Here is a 24843-nt window from a genome sequence, read left to right as displayed (position 1 = left end):
ATATATTGGAGGCAAAGGGCTTGATTTTTCAGTCTCAGCTCCATCACTTACCATATACAACATCAAATGTTTCAATTAGATAAGTTCCAAGGATCCCTCCAACTCCAAATGTGTGATCCCATGACCCTGAGATGCTAAGATTCTCTGAAAAATGAGGGAGAAAGCTCACCCTTCTACAGAAATGTTAGGTTGCCTAATGACGGCAGAGACTTTCATTTTTGCCTTTGTATCCATGGCACCTCATACAACGCCTGGCACATAATGGAGATATAATAAGTGGTTACTCATGTACACAGATGTTTGTGGTTGTTATTTTTATGAAATCCATCGATGGATTTATTGGAAAGTGAGGGCATTTAGGACAATGTGCACAGCCCTAGCTTGTTTAGCAGATACCATGAGAGTGCACATTTATTTGGGTAGTCCAATCCTTTCCTTAATATAAAACATAACGTAAATGTATTTTTAGCCCATTCTCTCCTTTTCTTTTCCCATAACCAAATTATCATGCCTTTAGAGGTACAAGAAAAAGTTTTGGCTCTGGAGTCAGAGCATTTGAGTTCAGATCTTACCTCCAAAGTTTATTACCTATGTTGCCTAAGAAATTTGCTTATTTGAACCTCAGTTACTCCAGCTGCTAATTAAGTGGGTTGGACTAAAGGGTATATGAAGCCCCTTCCTGCTCTATGACTATGATCTTTTGATTAGGAATGTACTACTTAACAAAATAAAACAAAACAAAACAAATACACATAGAAAAAACAAGAATACATCCTTTGGTCTCAGAAGTCTTCCTCCCAGCAAGCCTGCTTTGAGAAGTCAAAATTGTCATCTTTCTCTCAATATCAAGGAAAGGAAACACTGCTAAGTTAAGTGACTTCTGCAAGGTTACTGAATTGGCACATTTAATGAGTGTAATCAGCCCTGTATCTCTTCTCCTATCTCTGCAGGGCCCAATCATGAGCATTATGGAAATGCAGAGAGATGCAGAGAGGCCCCTCACTCCCATCACCTTCCTTCCCAGATTGTCTCTTCCCAATCAGCATGTTCCTCTCCAAGAAAATACAGTCTTACCCACAGGTCATAGAATAAGGCTGATTTAATTACTTCAGTCATGAGAAGACTTGAATTTGCTGAAATAGTATGTGGATCTCCATTATAATCGATCCCAATTGGATCTGCCTCCATGATCATCACTGTTGGAATCATTAAGGAATATTTACTATGAGCCCAACATCACACTTTTACCAGCTGGACTCTTGACCCCTAGGACCTTCCTTCTTATCAGATTCAGGAGGAGCACTGGGCAAAATAGAAAGATATGTATTCTCTCCCCCACCTCTGCCACAATGTTGTCTCTTGACTGGATGGATGACTAAGGAAAGAGTCTCAATTCTAATTTCCCTCTTTTCCTTTCCCCTTTCAAATTAAAATATTTTGCTTCAGAAGTTCAGGGGAAAAAATGCTTGCTTTTATCCCTTCATCCATTCACTAGAGGTTAAAATTAACTCTGTTTCTAGAATGCTAAGTCTGAAGTGGCTGTCTCACATGCTAATGAGGTTCTTCTTTCCCCGTGGTTTTTATCTGTAAATAGCTTCTAACTACATAAAGTGAGAAAAGATCCTTTAGGATTTAGAATTCAATATGTTCTGAATATGACTAGTGTTTATATTTGAGTTGATTTTTAAGAGAAAAGACATGTCTGCCTACAGTCTTTAGTTCTGAGTCAGCCCCCAAGGAAAACTATATATGGAGTATTGTGTTCGTCTTAGGAAGAATGTTGGTAAATTGGAGAATGTCCCAATATGAGTAACTGGGATGGGGAAGAGCTCGTGTTCATGTCATTTGAATACTGGATAAAAGAACTGATGTTATTTTGCCTGGAAAAAAAGACGATTTAAGGAAGAATTTTTTTTTCGTTTCATTGCTTTTGTTCATGTTGTGTGTTTTTCATGATGGCTGTCCAAGGATGTCAAATAGGAGAGGCATTGGGTTTATTCCACTTGGTCCCAGGTAGGATAAGAACTAGGAAGAAAAGGTCGACATTGACACATAGCAAATAGAGATAGGCTTGATATCAAGACAGCATTTAATGCTATCTAAAGAACCATAGCCTGCCCTAAGATGCAGTGGGTTCACTTTCTAAAGGTTTACTGGTACACTTCAAACAAAAGGTAGGATTCCCCCCACTTTTGTAAAAAATATTAAGATTCTTATTCAGCTAAGGGATGTAGTAGATGATTTCTATAGTCAGAGATTGTATGATTTTTGACTATGTTCATAGCAGAATTAATTTTAGAAGTTACACTGGTGGTTTAGTGTTAATATTGAATACATTAAGTATCCTGGGATGAAAATAAAAGTGTCATTCTTCTTCAATGCTAGGTCATCACTTCTATGAGGGTGGGTACCTAGGAGTTAGCTCAGTCAATTGAAAAAGTCAGAAATTTTAGGTTAGATCTGTGTCTGCTACTGTCCAAATGCTAGGGTTAAAAACAAACAAACAAACAAAAACCATTATGTATGAAGGGCAGCTAGGTGAAGCAATGGATAGAGCACCCACCAACCCTGGAATCAGGAGGACCTGAGTTCAAATTCAACCTCAGACTCTTACTAGCCATGTGAGCCTGGAAAAGTCATTTAAAATGAGCTGGAGAAGGAAATGGAAAAGCATTCCAAGTTTCTTTGCCAAGAAAACCCCAAATGTGGTCAAAAAAAGTTGGATGTAACTGAAACAATTCAACAACATACACACATACATATAGACATAAAGATTCATACACACATACATATAGACATACAAATCCATTCATATATAAGTACACATACATATAGATGCATATATGTATGAATATATGTGTGTAAAATGTATATGTATGTATGTATACATATATATATATATATACAGAGAGAGAAAGAGGGAGAGAGAGAGAGAGAGAGAGAGAGAGAGAGAGAGAGAGAGAGATCGAAGTAGAGAAGGAACAGGAGTACAATTTAAAAGAAGCCAGGAAAGGCAGAGGGCCAACATGAAGATTAAGAGTAGTCTAGACATGGCAGCAGTCATTGAAAAGACATAGCCCCAGGAGATGGGACATAGTAAGGCAGTGAAGCAAGGAGGGTTTTGTGACTGAATCTCAGAATATCACCATAGAGGGTAGTAAGATATGAGAAAATTGAAGGGAGGGACTAGGCTAGGTGGACATTTGAAACCAAACAGAGGGGTTTATATTTTATCCAGACTTAATAGAGAATTTTAAGAAGATCCATTGGATTGCTTAGCAAAGGATAGGATGGAGTAGGTATGGGTTTGAGGCAGGCAATCAAGGAGAATGTTATAGTCATGAGATGCTGAGGGTCTGGGACAGGTTGGTGGCAGTGTCAAAGGAGACACAATGGGCAGGACAAATTTCAGCTAAAATTTCTCCCCTGATTCCCATTGCAAGAAGGTTCAGGTCAGAATTCCTGGTACCAATGGAGCTGCAGTGACTCAGAAGGCTCTCTGGCCTAAGAATATCAAGACTTCCCCTGGAGGAATCAGTGGATGAGAACAATTTATTCTGATGGTCATGGAGGCAGCTGAAGGCGGTGCTATGGAGTGCTTAGAGCTTGGACAGACATTGAAAATGTCAAGATCATCTCCTACATCCCTGGCTGCCACAGGCCATCCTGATGTTTGTCTTGTCCCTGGATTTCAGTGACTCTGGAAGAGAGAGTGAGGCTTACAACTTTGTGCAACTTTGCTTCACTTAAATCTAATTTGAGCACAAGTGAAGACATTATCACTTAATGTCATTGACCCTCCCCAAAAATGAAATGCAAACAACGGCACATGGTAGGTATTTAAATAAATGCTAGTTCATTGATTGACTGATTCAAGGAATTCAAGTAGTATGCTTAGGGGCCTTTATCTAGGTCATAGCATTATAACATGATAGATGTGAAGGAAGAAGCCTGAGTTCAAATCCCGATACTGTCACATAAAATCTGTGTGACCTTGGACAGTCACTTACCTAGTCTTGGCCTCAGTTTCCTCATCTGTAAAATGATGGGTTTGGGCTAGGTGATTTGTAATGTCCCTTCTAGCTCTAAATCTGTGACCCAAAGACTTAAAATTCATCAGGTTTTAGACACCATCTAATTTGATTTTCAAATATTACTCACAGGTTTTTCTTTACAGGGTTGTTGTAAAAATCAAATGAAACAATATATTGAAAGTCCTTTGCATACCTTAATGTACAATGTCAATATTTGTTATTCTTCCTTTCAAATCTACAAATGAAACTATCAAAAGTTGCTTTTGATTTTACCCTCATGAGAGAATTCTTTAGAACTACTCTATTTCCTCAAATATTTGAAGTCAGCTGTCCTCTATGACCGTCCCCAGAGACTTCTCTGAGTGTACTTTCTTCCACCAGTCCTCATATTATGTGGAGTCAAGGTCCTTCAGACTTCTGATTCCCTCTTTCTTCTTGATATTCTCCGGGTGGTCAAAGACCTAGCTAGAACATAGCAACCCAAGCTGAATGCCAACCTCCTCCAGTGTTCTAAGTAATCAGGGAAGAGCAAACCTCTTTGTCACCTCTCTAGCTTTTGAGATTCTGCATTGAATTGTGAGTCCTAAGATATGATTGCCCTGAAGTCATTGGTACATTTTATACCTTTAAAATAGGCCACTTAAGCTTTATATTTTCATTTTGGCTTACTGTTACTTTGTGAACACACATTTTTTTTGTTTGTTTCACATGTAAAGTAATACAGTTTGAAATATTATTTCCAGTAGGAATGTGTGTCTGACCAAGGCCTGTGCAACAACAGAGATTGAGTGTTTGGCACTGGTAGCATAAATACTTTTTGCTTATATATAGGTAATATGATTGAAAAAACTTAAGGCTGATTTGGATTAATTCTGGTCTTTGTCCTAATAGAATTTCATCAGGATTCTTTCGCAAGCAGCAAAGCTTGAGGAAGTGGGAATTGATAAAGGTGGTTATGCTAGAATTGATTTGCTAATGTAGATGATTAAAATAAACTAATAGAAATGTCTTGTGCCAATATAGGGCTACAGAAATTTTAAGTCCAAGATAAAAACAAGGGACTGAGATGGAGGGCTAGTTTGGTATTATTCTTCTGTTCTGTAGGAAGCCTGTGGTTTGGGCTGTGCTGAACAAAAGCAAAGAGTCAGGAGAGTAAAGATCTGCACTTGTGAATCATGTTCTGTCCTTGCCCTCATAAATATTTGAACTGGCCCAATATGACGTTCTCTGTCATGTCCATAAGTCAATTCTTTTTAGAGTAATTTCAAGGTTCCAGAATGTTATGTCTCAGGGTTTCATAGAATAAATAATGAAAAACAGCAATTCTCCAAGGTTATTGAGGGAACATGTGGTACATGGTGTTAAAAATCCCAATACTGACGTGTGTGTGGGGGGGGGAGTGGTATGGTGTGTGTGTGTGTGTGTGTGTGTGCGTGCGTGCGTGTGCATGTTTGGGACCTGTGAATAAACTGTGGTTTTTCTGAACCTTTAAGTCAAATTGTGGAAAAATCCGGGGGTGGAAGCTCCCTCCACACATGCAAGTTGTTTTGTTGGTTCAGACTTTTAGTCTGGGAGAGGTGTTAGGTACACTGATAGGCTAAAGCAATTTTTCTATGGAAATAGAATTAGCATGTGACAGAGACAGAGCTCAAACCTAAGTGTTCCTAACTCTGAGGTCATCCCTTTACTTATTATATCATACTGCCTCTCTGGTATCATCAACTAGAATACCACCATCCTCATCAACGACATCCCAAGTCTTGTCAATTCTGCAGCTACAATCTTCCATTTCAGTCACTTTAACTCCACTCAGATGGATATTATTCTATTTCAGTCAGTGCCCCATCACCATTCTCCTGGATCATGGTAATAGGCTCCTAATGGGTCCCTTGGCTTTCTGCCTATCTCAGTCACCCATCCTCCACACAGCTTCCATAATTCCTCAGATGCCCTTTCTACTATGTCACTCCATTGTTTGAGTAAGAACCATCTATAACTCCCTGTTACCTGTAGAATAGCATACTAAATGCTCAAGTTGGCATTTAAGACCATCTTACATATGGATCCAACCTACCTTTCCATGCTTATTTCATATGACTACACATCATCCATTATCTTTTCCAATCAGTCTGGATCAATAAATACCTGGTTCCTGAATTTGATATCCCCTCCGTGTAATTAAAGAAATCCCCCAGTTCCCCCCAAATGATGAGACTTGGTGAGTGATTGATTGTGATGGTCGTTGTCTAGTTAATGATAATTGAGAGGCAGCATGATGTAATATGCGAGGGGCAGGTCTCAGAGCCAGGAACACCTGGGTTCCAGCTCTGCTTCCTACACATGGTGATTCTATGACCATAAGCACATTGCTTAACCAATCAGTGTCACAGATTACCCTCCAAAACTCAAAGTCTGAACCAAGAATGCAGAATTTGACACCAATAGTTCATGTGTACATATGTGATTCACACTAGTTGTTAGGCGTTTTTCCTCTTCAGGTTGCTTTATATTTACTTATCTCATGTACCATATTATTCAGCACCTCCCTTGTAACTACAGCCTCTTGGCAGATGGCATGTGGCAAGGACTATTTCCCTTTTTGTTTTGTATCCCCAGTGTCTAGCATTGTACTTGGAACACCTGAATATATTAATATACTTTAGTTCATCTTTTCTTCTGTGAGCTCCCTTCTGGTGGTAACAACTTCCATCCATGCAAATGAAACCTAGTTATAAATTTTAATCAAAAGAATTGTACAAGATATAATGAGGTAAGTGACTTGCCCAGGGTTACACATCTAGGATGTGTTATAGACAGGATTTTTCCTAGTTCTTAGAGACTCTAAGAACTCACCCTCCTCTCCTTGATAGCTCTTTTCTCTCCTGATTCTCTTCTTTATCTGACTGTTCCTTCCCAGTTGCCTTTGCTGGATTTTCTTTCTAATTTTGGATTATATGCAGGATATGGCTCTTTTGTGGATGCTCTTCTCTTATCCTTCTAGTATCTCAACTGGTGATCTTACCAGCTCCCCTGGATATAATTATCATCTCTATGCTAATGATTGTCAGATCTACTTATCTAATCCTAACCTCTCTCGGGACCTTGAAGTTCACATTTTCAATAGCCTGTCAGACATCTTGAACTGGTTATTCCATAGATATATAAAACTCAACATAGTCAAACTGCACTCAGTATCTTCCCCCAGAATTCCCCACTCTAAACTTCTCTCTCCGTCCTCCTAGTTCCCCAAGCTCACAAGCGAGTTGTCCTCCTCAACGCCCCACCCTCATTCCCCATATCCAATCCATTGTTCCATTCTGCTGATTGTATTATTGGAGTAACTGTCATATATGTTCTCTCTCTTCTGATCCTGTTCCCAGCCTCGGATGTGCCCTCATCAGCTCATAGCTCCACTATGGTTACAGCCTGCTCAATGATCTCTCTGTGACAAGTCTTTCTCCATCAGTTTATACTCCACTCAGCTGTCAAAGTCATCTTCCCAAAATTCAAGTGCTATGTGACAATGTCACCTAGCACTCCCCCACCCCCCCACACACACTCACTAAAATCCCATAGTTCCCTACCACCTCAATGTCAAATAAAATTTTTGTGTCTGGTGTTCAACACCCTTTATAACCTGCTTCCCCCTACCTTTCCAGTCTTTTTATACCTTCCTCCCCTCTACCCCCACACATTCTCAATGATGCACAGAAACTGTCCTCTCTGCTGTCTCTTGAGTAAGACATTCTATTTCTAGACTACACTTCCACTAGCCGTTTCCCATCCCTAATGCTCTCCCTCCTTGGCTTTGTCTCCTGAATTTTTTGGCTTTCTTCAAGATCCAGTTAAAATCTGATGTTCTAGGGGCGGCCAGGTAGCACAGCGAGTAAGAGCACTGGCTCCAGTGTTGAGAACACCTGGAGAACGAATCCCGGGCTCAGACACTTAGCACCCACCCGGAAACACCTGGCCGTGTAACCTTGAGCAAGTTACTTAACCCCCATTGCTTAGGGGTGGCCAGGTGGCTCAGGGAGCAAGAGCACCGGCTCCAGTGTCGGGATGACCTGGATCAAATCCGGGCTCAGATACTCAGCACCACACCCAGAAATAACTGGCTGTGTAACCTTGAGCAAGTTACTTAACCCCAATTGCTTTAAAAAAAAAATCCGACGTTCTACATGAGACTTTTCTTCTTTTTCCTTAATGCTATCCCCTCCTGTGTTTTATTATCTCTTCCTTATCCCAGTTACAGTTTGTGTCTCAACGTCGTTTATATGTTGTTGCCCCATTAGTCTGTGAGCTGCTTGAGACAAGAGACTGTCTTTTGATTTTGTCTTTCTTTGCATCTATCCTTAGTGCTCATTACCACGCAGAGTATTGATCAGTAAATATTTCCCCATGTTTTCGGTTTTGTTTTTCTGAAAGGAAATAGACAGCACCATGAAGGACCGATGCTTCCAATGCTTACAGAAAAAAAGAAAAGAAAAAAAAAACTCTTCTTCTCCCTACACATTATTTGAAATCTTCATAAATTCTTGGTCGAATTTCACCTTCTTCAGAGCAAGGATTTTTCTGACTTTTGACTTGGTATCACCAAAGCCTAGCAGAAACGCATTGTATCTAGGAAGACCTTATGAAATGCTTTTTCATTCATCATTGACTCAAGATGCTTTTCTTGATCCCCCTCTCCATTATAATTGCTCCCAACTGTAGAATTCATTGTGTATTTATTCCATATATATTCCATATTTTATGTGAGAATTCCCCAAATAGAATGTGAGATTTTTAAAGTCAGATATTGTCTTGTTTTGGTATTTGTACTTCAGCACTTAGAACACTGTATGGACTAGCATACGTGCTTCTTAATTTTTTTTTCTTATTAGTTACTAACTTATTGACCCTTCTCCTAAAGGCCTGAACCTTAAAATTAATATCTCCAATGAGGTATCTGTAGAGAGTTTACCAAAGCTCGTGGTATTTTGTAGGTACTATGGAAATGTGTATTCCTCTTTCCCTTGTTAAATTCGTATTCACAAATAGAACAGCTTGCAATTCTACAACTCTTTAATGCTCATGGGGTGGTTATCAACAGGATGGTATTTGATATTCACAACAACCCTAGCAGTTATGTGTTAATTTTTAAAATAATTACATTATTATTACTAATAAGTGTTAAATTATTTTTATAAGCAATAACATACCTATAACACTTCTTATGTGCTAGGTACTGTACTGTTTTACAGTTATCTCATTTGATCCCCACAGTAACCCTGCAAGGTAGGTGTTGTTATTAGACTAATTTTACAGACAAGGAAACAGAGACAGAGATTAAGTGAGTTGCACAGGGCCACGCAACCAACAAATGCCTAATTCAAACCTGAACTCAGACCTTTCTGACTTCAGGTTCAGTAATCTGTCCACTGTCATATGAAGGAAGACTTCATTTTAAAAGAGTAAATTATTCTAAAAAATGTATATGTCAATTCAAAATCTGTCATTAGATTTATATTTTCATGCTTTCTTAAGATTAATATTCCTCATTTTTTGAATCAAAAGATTGGTCTCCAAATGTTGCTCCATCCCTTATTTATCAATTAATTAATAGTCTAGTCTGTTAAATGCAAGTATGCCCAAAGTCTCAGTGAAGTTTTAAGCTCAGGATAGAGACTTACCTTTAATGTCAAAAGGCATGGGTTCAAATCCTGCCTCTCTCAGTACATCCTACTTACCTTAGGAGAGTCACTCCACCTCAAAGGGCTTCATTGTACATTCTGTAGAGATATCCCAAAAGGATATAGAGTACTTTAGGGCCTAGGGGCTTCCTCCTCACTCGTGTCTTTGAACAGAAACTGGCTTACCCCTTGGAGGGTGTGTTATAGATAAGGATCCTGTATACATGGAAGCTGGCAAGATGACTACTATTGGTTCCCAATGATATTTCCTATGTCATCCCCAATTTTTGATACTTACTTTAAGAAGCATATGTTTGTACTTTATAGCCCAATTATCCCATAATCTTGAGACATTTCCCATTTTCTGATTCTCCATACCTCTAGGATACTTAGCTGAGAATCCTCATTCTGATTTTTTTTTTCCTATTTCAGTCCTCCACTTAGATGAAGGAAGATCGCTGTCCAAGGGTTGGGTTCTGATCATCCACATTATTATAGGAGCATTTTAAAATATGCTCCCACAAAGTTGAACATGCTGTTCCTGTTCACTTCGAATGCTGCCTTTCTGTGTTTTAACATATTGATAAGAGTTTTTGCTTTCCATTCTGTTTTATAGTTCCAATTCAAAGGATGTTCTTTTGTTGGAATTTTTTTTTAAACTGAATCTGGGCTGAGAAGGCGTCTATAATACATAAGCAGGAGCTGAGCTGAGGAAAGGGTGGGTTTGGCTCTCTCTTCAGAGCCCTGTTTTGTCTAATTATTATGTTTTCAAAGGATTCTGAGTTTTATAATATCCCCATGGGGCCAAAATGCAAGACAACATGCCAATGAGGAAACTACATCACAGGTGTGTCTCATAAATACGGCCTTGGGTTTTGAAAAACAGGAAAGTTCTGAGAATAGTTCAGGAAAATTGATTTCTGGCCTTTTCTAGATAAGGATGCAAGATTGATATAGCATTAACATTCCCTTCAGGGTTGCTGAGGCCTTGAAGTTATGCTTATACTTCTCCCAGGGTATATTTATCTCAGATATCTGCATTTCTGAGTATATGGACAAGCTGGTCTTAACATTAGAAAGCAGTGACCTTTGAAATGTTTGTATATGGGGCTATTACATAGCAGTGGGAAAAAAGTGGAAGGTATTTGGAGTAGGTCACAGTGATGGGCATACAGTGTCTTCTGGGGATTTAGAAACTTGAGCACCACAAGTCTAGAAGCTGATATAATTCCCAGCAAATATACATTGAATGGCAGAAGGAAAGAAAGAAGGAAGGGAGGAAGGGAGGAAGGAAGGAAGGAAGGAAGGAAGGAAGGAAGGAAGGAAGGAAGGAAGGAAGGAAGGAAAGGAGGAAGGAAGGAAGGAAGGAAGGAAGGAAGGAAGGAAGGAAGGAAGGAAGGAAGGAAGGAAGGAAGGAAGGAAGGAATGGAGGAAAGCAGGGAGGGAGGGAGGCAGGGAGGGAGGGAAGGAAAAAAAGAGGGAGAGAGTAAAGGAAGTAGTCAGGTAGGCTCATCTTAGTTATAAAGTCCTGTTTCTAGCAATTTTATGTTTCTAAAAGATCAGAGCAGATAAGAGGAACAATTTTACTTTCTTGTAAAACTCATCCAGACTTTTTCCAGAATATGCTGCATAATTTCTAAGACAGACATTTCTCCAAATTTCTCCAAAGTGCCTCTCTTTTTCTTTCCATGAAGGATGCTACACAGTGGGGGCCTCCTCAATAACAGTGCAGTTTAATGATTTCACCTTCTGTCACTTGCCTCTTGACATCCTGATTAAATTACTCCTAGATCTTGAACCATTTAGACTTCCTCATAGATGCCACTAGAGAGATATTTATAGGCACAGTATGGAAATGCTCATGGTATGATTAGCAGATTCTCCAGAGATAGCATAATCTCCCAACAGCCTGGGTAAATTCTGCAGCAGCTTTTCAGGAAAGAGGCAGCCACCATCCCCAGAAGCCTGCTCATGTATATGTGGCATAGAGTCAAGTGGCTTTGAGTTGACTGTTAAAATATTTACGGAAGCCTGTTCTACTTTATTATAGGGATTTCTCATTATTGCTACTTGGAAAACTATGTCTTTATTTCATTCCAAAGCATAATAAAAATGTGTCCATTCCATTATTTCAGTGGAGTAGGAGTCATGAAAATATGCAGAGGGAAGATTTTATATGCAGTAAGGTTTGCTTTAAAGAGTCCATTTGAATATTATTATCTATAAGAAAGGGAATGATAGCAATTTAGGTTATGAATAAGCAGTCATCTAGAATTTTCTTGATTACTTAAATCACCTAAGAATATGTAACTTCATCACTGGAAAGACTTCCTCCACCAAAGAAGACCAGGGCCTCTCTAGATGATATTGCATAGGAAAAAGGGCATGGGATTTGACATCAAATCACGTGGGCTCAGATGCCAATGCTGCTCTCACTACCTATGCGAATATAGACCAGTTATTTTGTGTCTCTGGGTCTCAATTTTTTAGCTGTGACTTTAACTGGTTAGATTAAATAACGTTGTCATTGAAAGTCTCTGTTAGCTCCATGAAATCCATGAGATTAAAAGAAAGTCTTTGAAAATCCTTGTGGTTGAACTATTGATCGCCTTGCCACCAATTCGGTCATAAACTTTTCATACGTCAGTTATTATAGTGTTTAGACAAGAAACATATAGTCCATCAGAGAGCACATACCAAAGACTTACTAACTTGATTGTGCCCACAGAAATTTGGTTCACCTTGTGTACTTTTCTACAACTTAGTAAAAACACACACACCATTGAGTAAGACTTTTTTTTTTAGAAGACTTTATAACTGTATAAATAAAATATAAATAAATCATTGTATCTCTATGCCTGGAAGCCCATATTTGACAAAACACTTTTATGCCTTAGTTAGCTAGTACAAAGGTTCAAGTAGGCTAGAATTCTCCTACACTAATAAAAACAAAGTTTAAAAATTCTTATATTTTTATATCACTCAAAGTTAACAAAGTTGGACTTAATTTTGGTGAAATAATGGAGACATTGCTGGATTTGCACTCAAGAGAAGGCTTGGGTTTGCATACTGCTTGTTAATTTCAAGTTGTCACTTTGTACAAGTCAACTTTTCTGAGCTTTGCTTAACACTTTGATGGAAACTTTATTTTAGGGTTTACATTAGGTTAAGAAAAAAATATTGTATAATTACCCCTTCCATTGTCTTTGTTCCGTACTTATTTGAAGTACATTAGAATCATGGGATTATAGATTTAGAGGTGGAATGAGAAATTCAAAGTCACTGAGTTCAATTCCTTCATTTAGTAGGTGAGGGAAATCAGGCACATAGAAAGTAAAGGACTTGGCCAAGGTTACATAGATAGGAAATTACAGAAAGGGGATGGGAATTCAGGTACTCTAAATATATTACATCTCTCCAAGATAATATAAACTCCTTAAAGCTATCTATCTCTATCTGTGTGTGTGTGTGTATACACAGAGAGATATTTGACTTTATATACAGATTATCTAGTATGGTAACTGGTATACAGGAATGAGTTTAAATGAGATTAAAATGAATTGAAAGACAGTGGAGTACAACAGAAAGAACTCGTTTTGGAAAGTTATAATACTTTAGATTTACTCCAGGATCTATTGAAATCTTGGATAAACTCCTTCTACCCCCTCTGTATCATTTCTTTCTCTTTTAAATGGTGATAGGGTGTGCTTAAATTTAACTCTGTGCTTCTTTAACTGAAGCTCATGATATTGGTGCTTACATATTGGGAAAATTGTATTTCATTATAATTCATTTCCTATATAATCCATGTACTTTATTTTATGCATTTAAAAATATTTTGGTGGAAAGGAGTTCATAATCTTCACTGAACTGCTCAAAAGCTTTGAAATATACAAAATCAAAAATCTTCAGAACGCCTGGTATGAATGATTGCTAAGGTCTCTTACAGTTCTCATTCTGTGATGACATAATATAGTGTAAATAGTCACCTTTTCAGCTTCTTCCTACATCTGATTTTTCTGAACCAGAAGTGAATGAATGTTCTTAGTTAATTAAAATTTGAGTCTTTTCCTCAGTGTTCAAGTCCAGTTAGATGTGGTAGTTGGCGGTTTGGGAAATTTTTCTTTTTTCATCAATGCAAGAGAAAGTTCACCATCTTCCCGGACAATGTATTTTTTCCTTCTTTTTTTAATGGCCTGTCTCCACGCCATTAGAGGAGGGGCTAGAAATAGCTTGCACCATCCTTTTCTTGACTATTTTCAACAGAGAACAATTGTAGTATGATTCAGCTTATGTAAAGGTTATGCCAAGCTTATCCTAATTTGCAGAGTTGTAGCTCTGAACTTGCTCACAGAGGAAATGGAAGATGGTATTTTCTCCTTAAATTGGGCACCTGAATTACTTAGGATGTAAATTATGACACTTTAGTCTCTTGTGAGGGAGCTTTCCTGATAATGGCCTGTTTTGACGAGGGTGGATTCAACATATTTTTTTTTTTTTTGCCAACATCAAATATATCGTCAATAATTTGGGTTGTCTGGAAAAGCTTAATTGACAGATGTATCAACAGAGAGAGAGGGATATTAACTGCTGAAGGTATGGTCTTTCATTTCAATGTTTATGGTGGTTTTCAATTAACTAGGCCCCCTGTCAGCCTAGATTTCTGTACTGGTTCTGTTATTGACTACTATTGACTATGAGTAAAGGAGTATACCTTTCTGATTCGATTTTTCAGTCTGTCTTGTGGGTATATACTTGACTCATCTATGTCATATACTAATGATATTCAATTATATTTAATTGCATTTAACACATTTATTAAATATTTATTAAACTCCTATTATGTGGCAGCTAGTTGCCATAGTGGATAGAATGCTAGGCCTGTAGTCAGGAAGAATTATCTTCACAATTTCAAATCCAGACTCAAATATATACTAATTGTGTTATTCTAAATAAATCACTTAACCCTGTTTGCCTCAGTTTCCTCATCTGTAAAATGAAGCAGAGAAAGAAATGGCAAACCCTTACAGTAACTTTGCCAAGAAAACCCCAAAATGGGGTGTTGAAGAGTCAGACATTACTGAAACAATGAAACAACAAGTATGTGTCAGGTGCTATGGTAGGTGATATTGATGCAGAAGCACTAATGAAACTGTCCTTTCTCTCAAGGAGCTTAAACTCTAAACAACACTCAACATTCTGGTGTAAGGACGTCAATAAGAGATCAGATGGAAAAGTAGTCAATGTGATGTAGCACTCTTTAAAAAGTTATGTGAATGACCTAAGTCATTGTAATAGTAATGGAATTTAAAGATCCCCCTGTATTGGCTTCATTTTGGTTTGATTGTGTTAAAACCCAGAGCTTGTGAATCCCACTTGTGGGATGGACTTGTTGACGTGAAAAGAGAGGGCTGAACTGAGAGGAGCTGGTGACGTAAATTTAGAGAGACACAAGAAAAGAGAGAGGCAGAAGAACTTTTTGGAAGCAGCACCTTGGAGGAAGAGAGAGACGGAGAGGATAGCTGAAGGCTGCTTTGAATTACCCAGGACTTTTGAGAGCTGCCACCCAGAGCTGCCAAGGACTGAGGAGACATGGCTGTTATGCTGTTACTTTGTCTGTCTGTTTTGATGTTGTTTTGCCAGATCTGTCCACTGATGAAAGACAGTCCTGTTGTTGCAGAAGGCTTAGAACTTTGCTGTTAGTTCAGAGCTGGAGAGACTGTTCTGCAGACAGAGTGAATTCGGTCCACTGGTGAAGGACAGTGCTGTTGTTGCAGAGGTCTCGGAACCTTGCTGTTGGTTCATAAGCCCTGAAGAAGGATTTTCTTGTTGTATGTTTACAGAAATCCTGGAAGGGGGTTTTGCTAATGTTTTCAGGGGCCCTAGGACTGTTCTGAAGACAGAGAAGGAATCAATGAAGACATTGACAATGTATCTTGCTAAGCTTTGTCTCCCCAGGAACAAAGATTGCTGAGAACTTGCCTTGTGTCAAGTTGAAGAAAAGACCTCCATTTGGGTATTAAATGCTGTGCTTAAGCTTGTTGTAACTCTGGGGTAGATTCAATTGTGATCCAAGGGTGGTGAACTTTTGACCTTTTTGTGCTCTGTGATTGAACAAATGAATGTACTTATGATTGGAAACTAATCTCCATTTGAGAACAGGGGTTTTGTGATGGACTAAATGAATGTACAGTCTAGGGGTGGAGTAGTATTTATAAGAGGGACTTTGTGATTGATTAAATGAATGTAATGTCCAGGGGTCGGGTAGTACTTGGAGATTATTGAAAAATACTTGTTAAATGCTGTATTTTGAATTATGCTATATGGTGATTCTCTCTGTTCTTAATTTGTCACTGAATAAAATGGAAAGCACCTATGCTGGTATTTTGAACCTTGGGAAGTTGCCTTTGCTTGGCATTACAGTCATTTAGCCACTATAACTCAGTTTCCCCATTTGTATGAGAGGAATTTAGCCTATATCATCATCATCAATTTTTATAAAGCTTTAAGTTTAAAAAGCAATTTTTTATAATAGTCTGTAAAGTAGACTGAAAATATTATATTTTTTTTCTCATATGATTGTTAGCACCAGGAGTTAAAGCCCAGATTTTTCATAATTACAAGTGCAGAAATGATTCTAAGAGTCCTAAAGTTCCAAAGTTCTAAGATTATATTAGAATAAAGGTGGTGGTATTCACCTTACCAGTGTTGTTATTAATCCAGGGCTAGGAAACATTCCAAGCAAGGCAGATTTTCCAGCTGGCACAATATAGATTACACATTAAGGATGCAAGGAAGAGAAAGTGATACCTTCAGCTTTTGCCTTATCAGATCCCAGAATAGGGATTTCAGCAAGTCTTGTAGGAGTTTGTTAATTGGACTTTGGGCAATGCCATCATAGCAAAGAGAAACCTGACTCTGTATTCAGAGGACCTGGGTTCAAATCTCCCCTCAAATGCTTATTTACCTTTATAAACCAAGGTAATTAATTTATTCTGTATGAACTTTAGTTTCCTCATCTATAAAAGGAGGAAAATAAAGTATCCTATTGAAAATATAAGACCAGACAAGATCTCTTTATAGGTTTTAATTTGCCAGATAAAGCATACATAATTTATGCCAGAAGCAATCACAACATAAGTTTTATTTATACATAATAATTGTCCTTAGTGATTCCTAGGAGTCTGGTCTAGATGACCACAAAGGCTGATAAAAAAATAAATATGGCTATTATCCCTGGGGTGTCAGTAAGAGATTCACACCATTAATTCCAAGAGATTTTAAAACCATTATCTGTTTTGAGTCACAAATCTGGCACTATCTGTAAGATAAATCAATATTTCATCAACTAAGGAGATAACTCAGACCCTCCTACATTAGGAAATATGATTTTCAGTTGATATGTGTGAATGTTTATATATATATATATATGTATGCATGTATATATGTATATGTGTGTGTGTGTTTCCATCTTTCTTTCAATTCATCTCTCTCTATCTGGAAAGTCTTTGAATCTGTAATATAGGTATGCTGTAAAATCCAGAGTCAAATAAAGTTGAAGATATAAACCTTCTTCTAAGGGGATATACATTTACCCAAGTTCATCTTCAAGTCCATTGGAATCAAAAACTTTTTTTTTCCAAATAGGTTACACCCCACCTGAGGTTAGATTGGATCTACATTGGACCTCTTTATTAGTCACTGAAGATATACCTTCAGTGTGTACAGTAGGATACAATAGACCTCATTGGACATGGTTCAGTCTCTTCATTCTTAACATCTAAGTGACTACATTTTACCAATGAGTCTTCTTGGCCCACACAAACCATTCTCAATCCAAGTCCAGGGGAAGAACCTGGAAAGAAAGGTCCCTCTTGAGAAAGCAGTCAACTCTTTTTTTTTATCAACCTAGTCCAATTTCTGGAACTTCAACCCAATCCCATGAAAACTAATGGACATAAATGTAGTCTTACACATGGGTTAAAAACTACCTTTGTAAATAAATGATGGGTGGGGAGAACATATAGCTAGGCAGCAAGTTGCATGAAGAAGATCTTGGGGTTTTGTGGCATGCAAGCTCATTTTGAATCATCAGTGTGTGATGGCACTTAGAAAAACTAACGCTTTTTTGGTTTGTTATAAGATTCATTTCTTTGAGAACTAATAAGGTAAGGGTGCTTTTGTTCTCTGAACTAGTTGAATAACATATGGAACATTTTAGTCAGTTTGTAGTGCCAGAGTTGAAGAAAAAAAGTGAACCTAAGTGGATGGTGAAGGACCTATGGTCCACTATATATGAGAAGCAGGGGAAGACACTGGGGAATTTTATCATGAAAAGTAGAAGCCTGAAAGAAGTGAGAGTGTACATGGTATAGCTATCTTTACAGATTTCAAGCTCTGTCATGAGTAAGAATGATTATACTTCTGCTTTTCCTTAGAAAGCACAATTAAGAATAATGGGAAGAAGTAACAAAGGAAGAAATTTAAGCTTAAATCCATAAAACTTTCTATCAGAACTGCCACCAGATACTCTGGGTTGACTTAGAAGTAGTCGGTCCACTCTTATGGGAGGGCTTCAAGAAGAGGTGTGATGATCACATGCCAGATATGTTCATATGGGATTTCTTAAATAGATGGCTAGTGAGGTCTCTTCCAAATCTAAAATTCTCTGATTTTGTGATTCTAATCACTAAGCCCAGTGACATTCACTAGTCTTAAGTTTCAGATAGATGGATAGATAGATAGATGGATGGATGGATGGATGGATGGATGGATGGATAGATAGATGGATGGATGGATGGATGGATGGATGGATGGATGGATGGATGGATGGATGGATGGATGGATGGATGGATGGATGCATGGATGGATGGATGGATAGAGATAGATACAGATCTAGACAGATACATAGAGAACAAAGAGATAGATGCAGATATATTGCTTTGAAGGAAAACACCTTTATCATAATCATATTGTCTTTCTACCTCCAAGTCATGGTTTTCTTTATTTTTAATCCCTTGACATACATTCCTGGATTTCAACCCATCAAAAGGACCTCATTATATGTAATGCTGAGAAGCGACCAAACAATCACCAGTCATTGGGGAAAGGAGGAGCATGGCTGCTTCATGTTTGATGAAGCAGGTGAAATAGATAGCTGATTGGCAAATGTCTGTAGAAAGCAGAGTAAGTTTTAATTACATACTCCTAAGCATTGCTAAACACAGTTATTCTGTATAAATAAGAAATAAGTGGTGATTGTTCCTGGCATAAATTATGTACACTTTGCACGATAATCTAAAACCTGTGAAAACAGATTCTATTTGGACGTAGGCTTTCAGGAGGAGGATTTTTCTTTTATACATTGCTTTCAGACAGGAAGTAGTAATCAACATATCAGTTATTCACATATAAACTTTGAGGAAGTTTGATTTTTTTTACCAATTCATAAATCCTAATTCTAATATTGATTCATTCTTTCATTCATTAATTTATTGATTCATCCTTCTCTTAAATGAACATGTGTTTTGTGCCTACTACATTCAGTTATCCCTTCATGGTTTTAATATATTGCAGGTTGGCATAAGAAATTAAATGAGAAATTGGGGAGCATTTGAAGAACCTATAGATGACAAGCTAAGACCAGCAGACAAAATAGAGAAATTTAAAAAACTCAGAAATACATACTATATATATATATATATATATATATATATGTATGCATGTATATATTATTGTACAATGTCAATACATTTTATCTTCTGATACTGTAATAACTCAGACTTCTTCTATGGTCTGAAGGGAGGGCCAAAATATGTTACATGGATTTCCCATATCACAGGGGAGTCAGTTACCTAACCCCTGTGATGTGGAAGGGATAACTGTACAAGGTACTATTCTAGACCTTACCCCAAAAAAAAAGCAAGAAAGAAAGAAAGAAAAATCTATCACTTCAAAGGCCTTAGATCCTATTGTACAATATATAAAGATGAAAAATACAAATTATCATGAAGGAAAACACAAACTAATTTCATGGAAAACAACATATCCTGCACGACTGGCTTTCTTTTTCTTTCTCCTCCAGGACTGTTTTGGCTTTCGTCTCTTTTGGAGCTATCTGGATTCTTGTTTATTTTTACTCTCTCCAAGTTAGTTGTCATCTTCTAATTTTAGCTCCATCAATATTTCACAAGTTGTAAACATGCTCAACTGGAAATTCCCTTTCAGAGTAGTGGAGTTGGCTGAAACATAGTGTTCATATTTATTTACCTCGGTATTTAGGAAAGAGTAGGCATCTAATGAGTCTATCGGTTTTGAACAATGCCATGGGTTATTCACTGATATAGTTCCTAAGTAATGATGTATCGGAAAGCAAATAATTGGATGTCTCAAGTTTTAAAGTAGTCATAATTATTCTTTGGATAAAAATGCCTATTCTCTAACATGGTTAAAGCAATCAAATTAGAAGAAGAATTACAGGTGATATAAAGGCACATGTGTGGGCGACAGACATTAGTAATGAGAAGTTGTTCAGAAAAAAAAAAACACATAAAGGATCTCCTCACTCTTCAGGAACTTAAGTCGCAATGGATAGAGTTCTAGACTTGTAGTCAAGTAGACCTGGCTTCTAGTCCAGCCTTAGACACTCAACTTTAGATTTCTCATGTGTTAAATTGGAACAATAATACCATGTGACCTACCAGAGTTATAAGGATACAAGACATTTGTCAAGAATTTTTAACACCTTAAAGTGCTATGTAAATACTTATTATTATTATTATTATTTTTAAAGCAATCGGGGTTAAGTAACTTGCTCAAGGTTACACAGCCAGTTATTTCTGGGTGTGGTGCTGAGTATCTGAGCCCGGATTTGATCAAGGTCATCCCGACAGTGGAGCCAGTGCTCTTACTTGCTGAGCCACCTGGCCACCCCTAAGCAATTGGGGTTAAGTAACTTGCTCAAGGTTACACGGCCAGGTATTTCTAGGTGGGTGCTAAGTGTCTGAGCCCGGGATTCGATCTCCAGGTCTTCTCAACACTGGAGCCGGTGCTCTTACTCGCTGTGCTACCTGGCCGCCCCTAATGCTTATTATTATTATTATCAGAAGTATGTGTATCAACGAAAGAAGAAATCGGCAGGCTATATTGTCAGAGGAAGGAAGAACTGACACGTGATATATACTACATTGATGTCCTCACAATATGAAGAGAGCTAAAGGAATATCTCTAATATCTCAGTTGGATCCATTGTAAGAAATGCATGGAAGGAGATGAATAGTCATGCATGTTAAGGAAATTTGGAAGGGCTGTAACCTATAACATTGAAGAGAGTGCCCATATCACTGCATATGCATCAAAGCATCAAAAGCAAGCTAAATGATGTGAACCTTAGTGGAAAGGAGAGCCCCTATTAATACATAGCACAACTTTGTGCTTGTTTGGGTTATTTTGAAGGATGATTAACTTGCACCTGTTTCTACTGTGGGGTAGAAAACATTACACTAGAATAATGTTCACATGTGTTTTGATTAAGCCAGCTTGGAAAGAAGATAGAGAACCCATGGAAATGGAGTGCAGGACTTTTTTAAAAAGGGGACTGCTCAAGGAAATGTTTGCCATTAGAAGACCAAACAGTAGAGGTAAAATTCCAAAGTGGGCATTCTCAGGAAGCTTCAGAGGACTTGCCTTTAAGGTCATGTCATGAAATGATTTTTTTTGAAAAATTAAGAAAATTTAGCTTAAAGAAGAAATGCCTTCACTTTCTTCAATGGGCTGAAAGACTGTCTTGCTGAAGAGGGATTTGACTTTTTTTCTGCTTGGCTCCAAATAGCAAGAAAGGGGTTATGGTTGGAAGTTGCAAACCAAAAAGTAATCTTGATGTGAGGATAACAAGCACCCAAATCTTCCAAAACAAACAAACCAACACTTTTCAAAAGATAGAGCTGTCCAAAATGGGAAGGGGCTGCCTCACATGACAGTGAGTGAGTTCAGCATCCGAGGACGTATTAAAATAGTAGCTGCATGTTGCAGAAGTGCATTTCGGTCAAAGAAAGTTTGGCCTAGGTGGCCCCTGAAGTCTTTCTCCTAGCCGATATCCTGTGATTCTGTGAAATGTCAACCCAGCCTCCCAAACAGACATGACATTAATTAATTTTCTTGATTTGGGGATGAAAAGAACTATGTTAATTCTAATTGCTTTACAATGTTTATAAAAGCTGCAAAACAGGCATTATGACCAGTGTAGAGATTCTAGAACAGAGGCCCAGCAGGTACTTGTGTAGTAAGGATGTAAATGGCCCCAGGAGACACCAATATTTGGCTTCACCAGCTGTTTCATTCTAGCCTTGGATGCACTGGCAAGACCTGGCTCTGTAAATCAAGCATTATGCCACACAAATGAATTTCCTTTTTGACACAAAGTTTAACATAAATGAACAAAGGAAATTCATCATGAGATTCTGTGTTTGATGAACTTGTCCTTGTGAAATTAATTAAAATTTCCTATGAACAGTGGAGGGAGGAGGGAGTGGGGAGAGGGAGAGATAGACCCAGGTCTTGATGTAGTTTCCTTTTTCGTGCTAAAGTCTATGAGATCAGAATATACCTGTAAACTCTTATTGATGCAAGGACATCAAATTTTCCTTTCCTCCAATCATCTCTGAAGTCAAAAATTGATTCTCATGTTCTTGTCTTTCAGAGACATTTTTGTCCTTTGAGTACAAGTTATCACTGAATTACCACGTAGAAACTGTCTGCTTTCCATGCTGTCATTGCTATTGTTTTAATTAGGAAGGCTGTGATTTGTGTTGGGGGAGGGATAATTGGAAAACCCAATACCTAGCCTTCAAACCTCCAGTCTTGCATATTTTCAATGTAGAGTGCCAAAGGGAGAATACTCATGGTCAGAGGTATGAATTTCTTTCTGAATAGTGCAGCACATTTTTGTTTTCTGTGTTTTCCTAGTTCAAAGACAGCGTAGATTATCAGATAGAGACCTGACCTCAGAGTCAAGTAGAACTATAATCAAACTTCATGTCTAACCCCAAATGGCTGTGAGGCCCTGTGCAAGTTTCTTAATGTCTTGATGTGACTAGATAATTCTCTAAGATTATGAATAACCAAGAACCTGTAACCTGCAATGTAGGGAGATCTTCCTCATTCAATAGTTCCTTCCATGAATGAAATCAGAGGCCCATGGCCTATCTTTGTCCCTTCATTCTCCTGGTTGAGACACTCATACAGGGTGATGGAGAAATGATTGGTGGTAGTGAGCCGTCTTTGGCACATGTAATATAATGCCAAGCAAAGGCAACTTCCCAAGGTTCAGAATACCAGCATAGGTGCTCTCCATTTTATTCAGTGACAAATTAAGAACAGAGAAGATCAAAATATGATGACATCATTCAAAATACAGAATTTACGAAGTGTGATTAAATAATCTCCAAGTACTACCCCACCCCAGGACCTTCCATTCATTCAATCAATTACAAAGTCCCTGTTCTAAATACTACTCCACCCCTAGGCTGTACCTTCATTTAGTCCATTACAAAACCCCTCTTCTCAAATGGACATTAGTTTCCAACCATAAGTAAAGTACATTCATTTTTCAACCATAGAACACAAAAAGGTCAAAAGTTCCCCACCCCTGGATCACAATTGAATCTACCCCAGAGTTACATCAAGTTTAAGCACAGCACTTAATACCCAAATGGAGGTCTATTCTTCATCAAGTTCTCAGCAATCTTAGTTCCTGGGGAAACAAGGCTTAGCAAGGCCACAAGATACATTGCCAGTCTTTTCATTGATTCATCCTCTGTCTGCAGAACAGTCCTAGAACCCCTGAAAACATTAGCAAAACCTTCCCCCAGGATTTCTGTAAACATACAACAAGAAAATCCTTCTTCAGGGCTTCTGAACCAACAGCAAGGTTCCCAGACCCCTGCAACAACAGCACTGTCCTTCACCAGTGGACAGTATTCACTCTCTGTCTGCAGGACGGTCTCAGTAGCTCTGAACCAACAGAAAGGTTCCCAGACCCATGCAACAACAGCACTGTCCTTCACCAGTGGACAGTATTCACTCTCTGTCTGCAGGACAGTCTCAGGAGCTCTTAGCCAACAGCCATGTTCCAGGACTTCTTCAACAGGACTGTCTTTCACCAGTGGACAAATCTGGCAAAACAACATCAAAACAGACAGACGAAGTACCAGCAAAACAGCCATGTCTCCTCAGTCCTTGGCAGCTCTGGGGGCAGGTCTCAAAAGTCCAGGGTGATTCAAAGTGGTCCTCAGTAATCCTCTAGGTCTCTCTCTGCTTCCACGAGGGTGCTGCTTCCAAAAAGTTCTTCTGCCTCTCCAAATCTACGTCACCAGCTCCTTCCAGTTAAGGACTCTCTTTTCACATCAACAAGTCCATCCCACAGGTGGGATTAACAAGCTCTGGTTTTAACACAATCAATTTGAAAACCAAGCCAATACAGGGGGATCTTTATATTCCATTACTATCACAGCACATTATCAGCTAAGAAGAGAAAACGTCTTTATTTATACAGTGGTTCATTGTCATAGTTTCTCAGTCTACCTTTTCCCCAGGTTGCAGCTGAGACAGTGCAAAGCCTGTTATGTTTAAAAGTATGAGTGTGGAGCAGGAGATAACCAGCACCCAGTTTGTATACTCCACTGGTATCTCTAGTTCAAGAGATCTAGAGAAAGGCCCTTAGCAAGTTGACTGGGCCGCCATTGGGGAACTTACAAGAAAACATCTAAGATTCAGCAGGGATGGACTGTGATCTGCCCTGTTGAAGAGAAACCCTTCATAAATGAGGTTATCAATTCCTTGAAGTATTCCAGAATATTTATCTATGCATATATCCTTTTTTATTTGTACGTTCACTTTTCATAAGGTGAATCTTACAAAAACATTTTAAGACAAGTTAACAAAGGATTCCTAGGAGCATGGTAAATATAGCCGAGCAGAGAGGCCAGAAACCCAAGTCTCCAGGTATAAGAGTGGAGCCCTGCTCCTTCTTCCAGTCTATCCTTTGGATATATGCATTTTCTCATTTGTAAAATGAGCTGGAGAAGGAAATGGCAAGGTGCTCTACGGCATCTTTGCCAAGAAAACCCACAAAGAGTCAC

The 24843-nt window shown here is 38.3% G+C and overlaps 1 protein-coding gene across 1 annotated transcript in view; it reads left to right on the top strand.

Moving 5' to 3' along the window:
• The window catches only part of LOC138172037 (protocadherin-15-like), a 2287527-nt gene that overhangs the window by 1347903 nt on the left and 914781 nt on the right, over window positions 1–24843 (top strand). The window lies entirely within an intron of this gene.

The sequence above is a fragment of the Petaurus breviceps genome, unplaced genomic scaffold (genome assembly GCF_028583685.1).
Source record: "Petaurus breviceps papuanus isolate PSGF00001 unplaced genomic scaffold, PetGlider_PUasm1.0 490, whole genome shotgun sequence".
Classification (NCBI taxonomy): domain Eukaryota; kingdom Metazoa; phylum Chordata; class Mammalia; order Diprotodontia; family Petauridae; genus Petaurus; species Petaurus breviceps.
The sequence above is the reverse complement of the archived record's forward strand: the minus strand, read 5'-3'. Positions and strand labels throughout refer to the sequence as shown.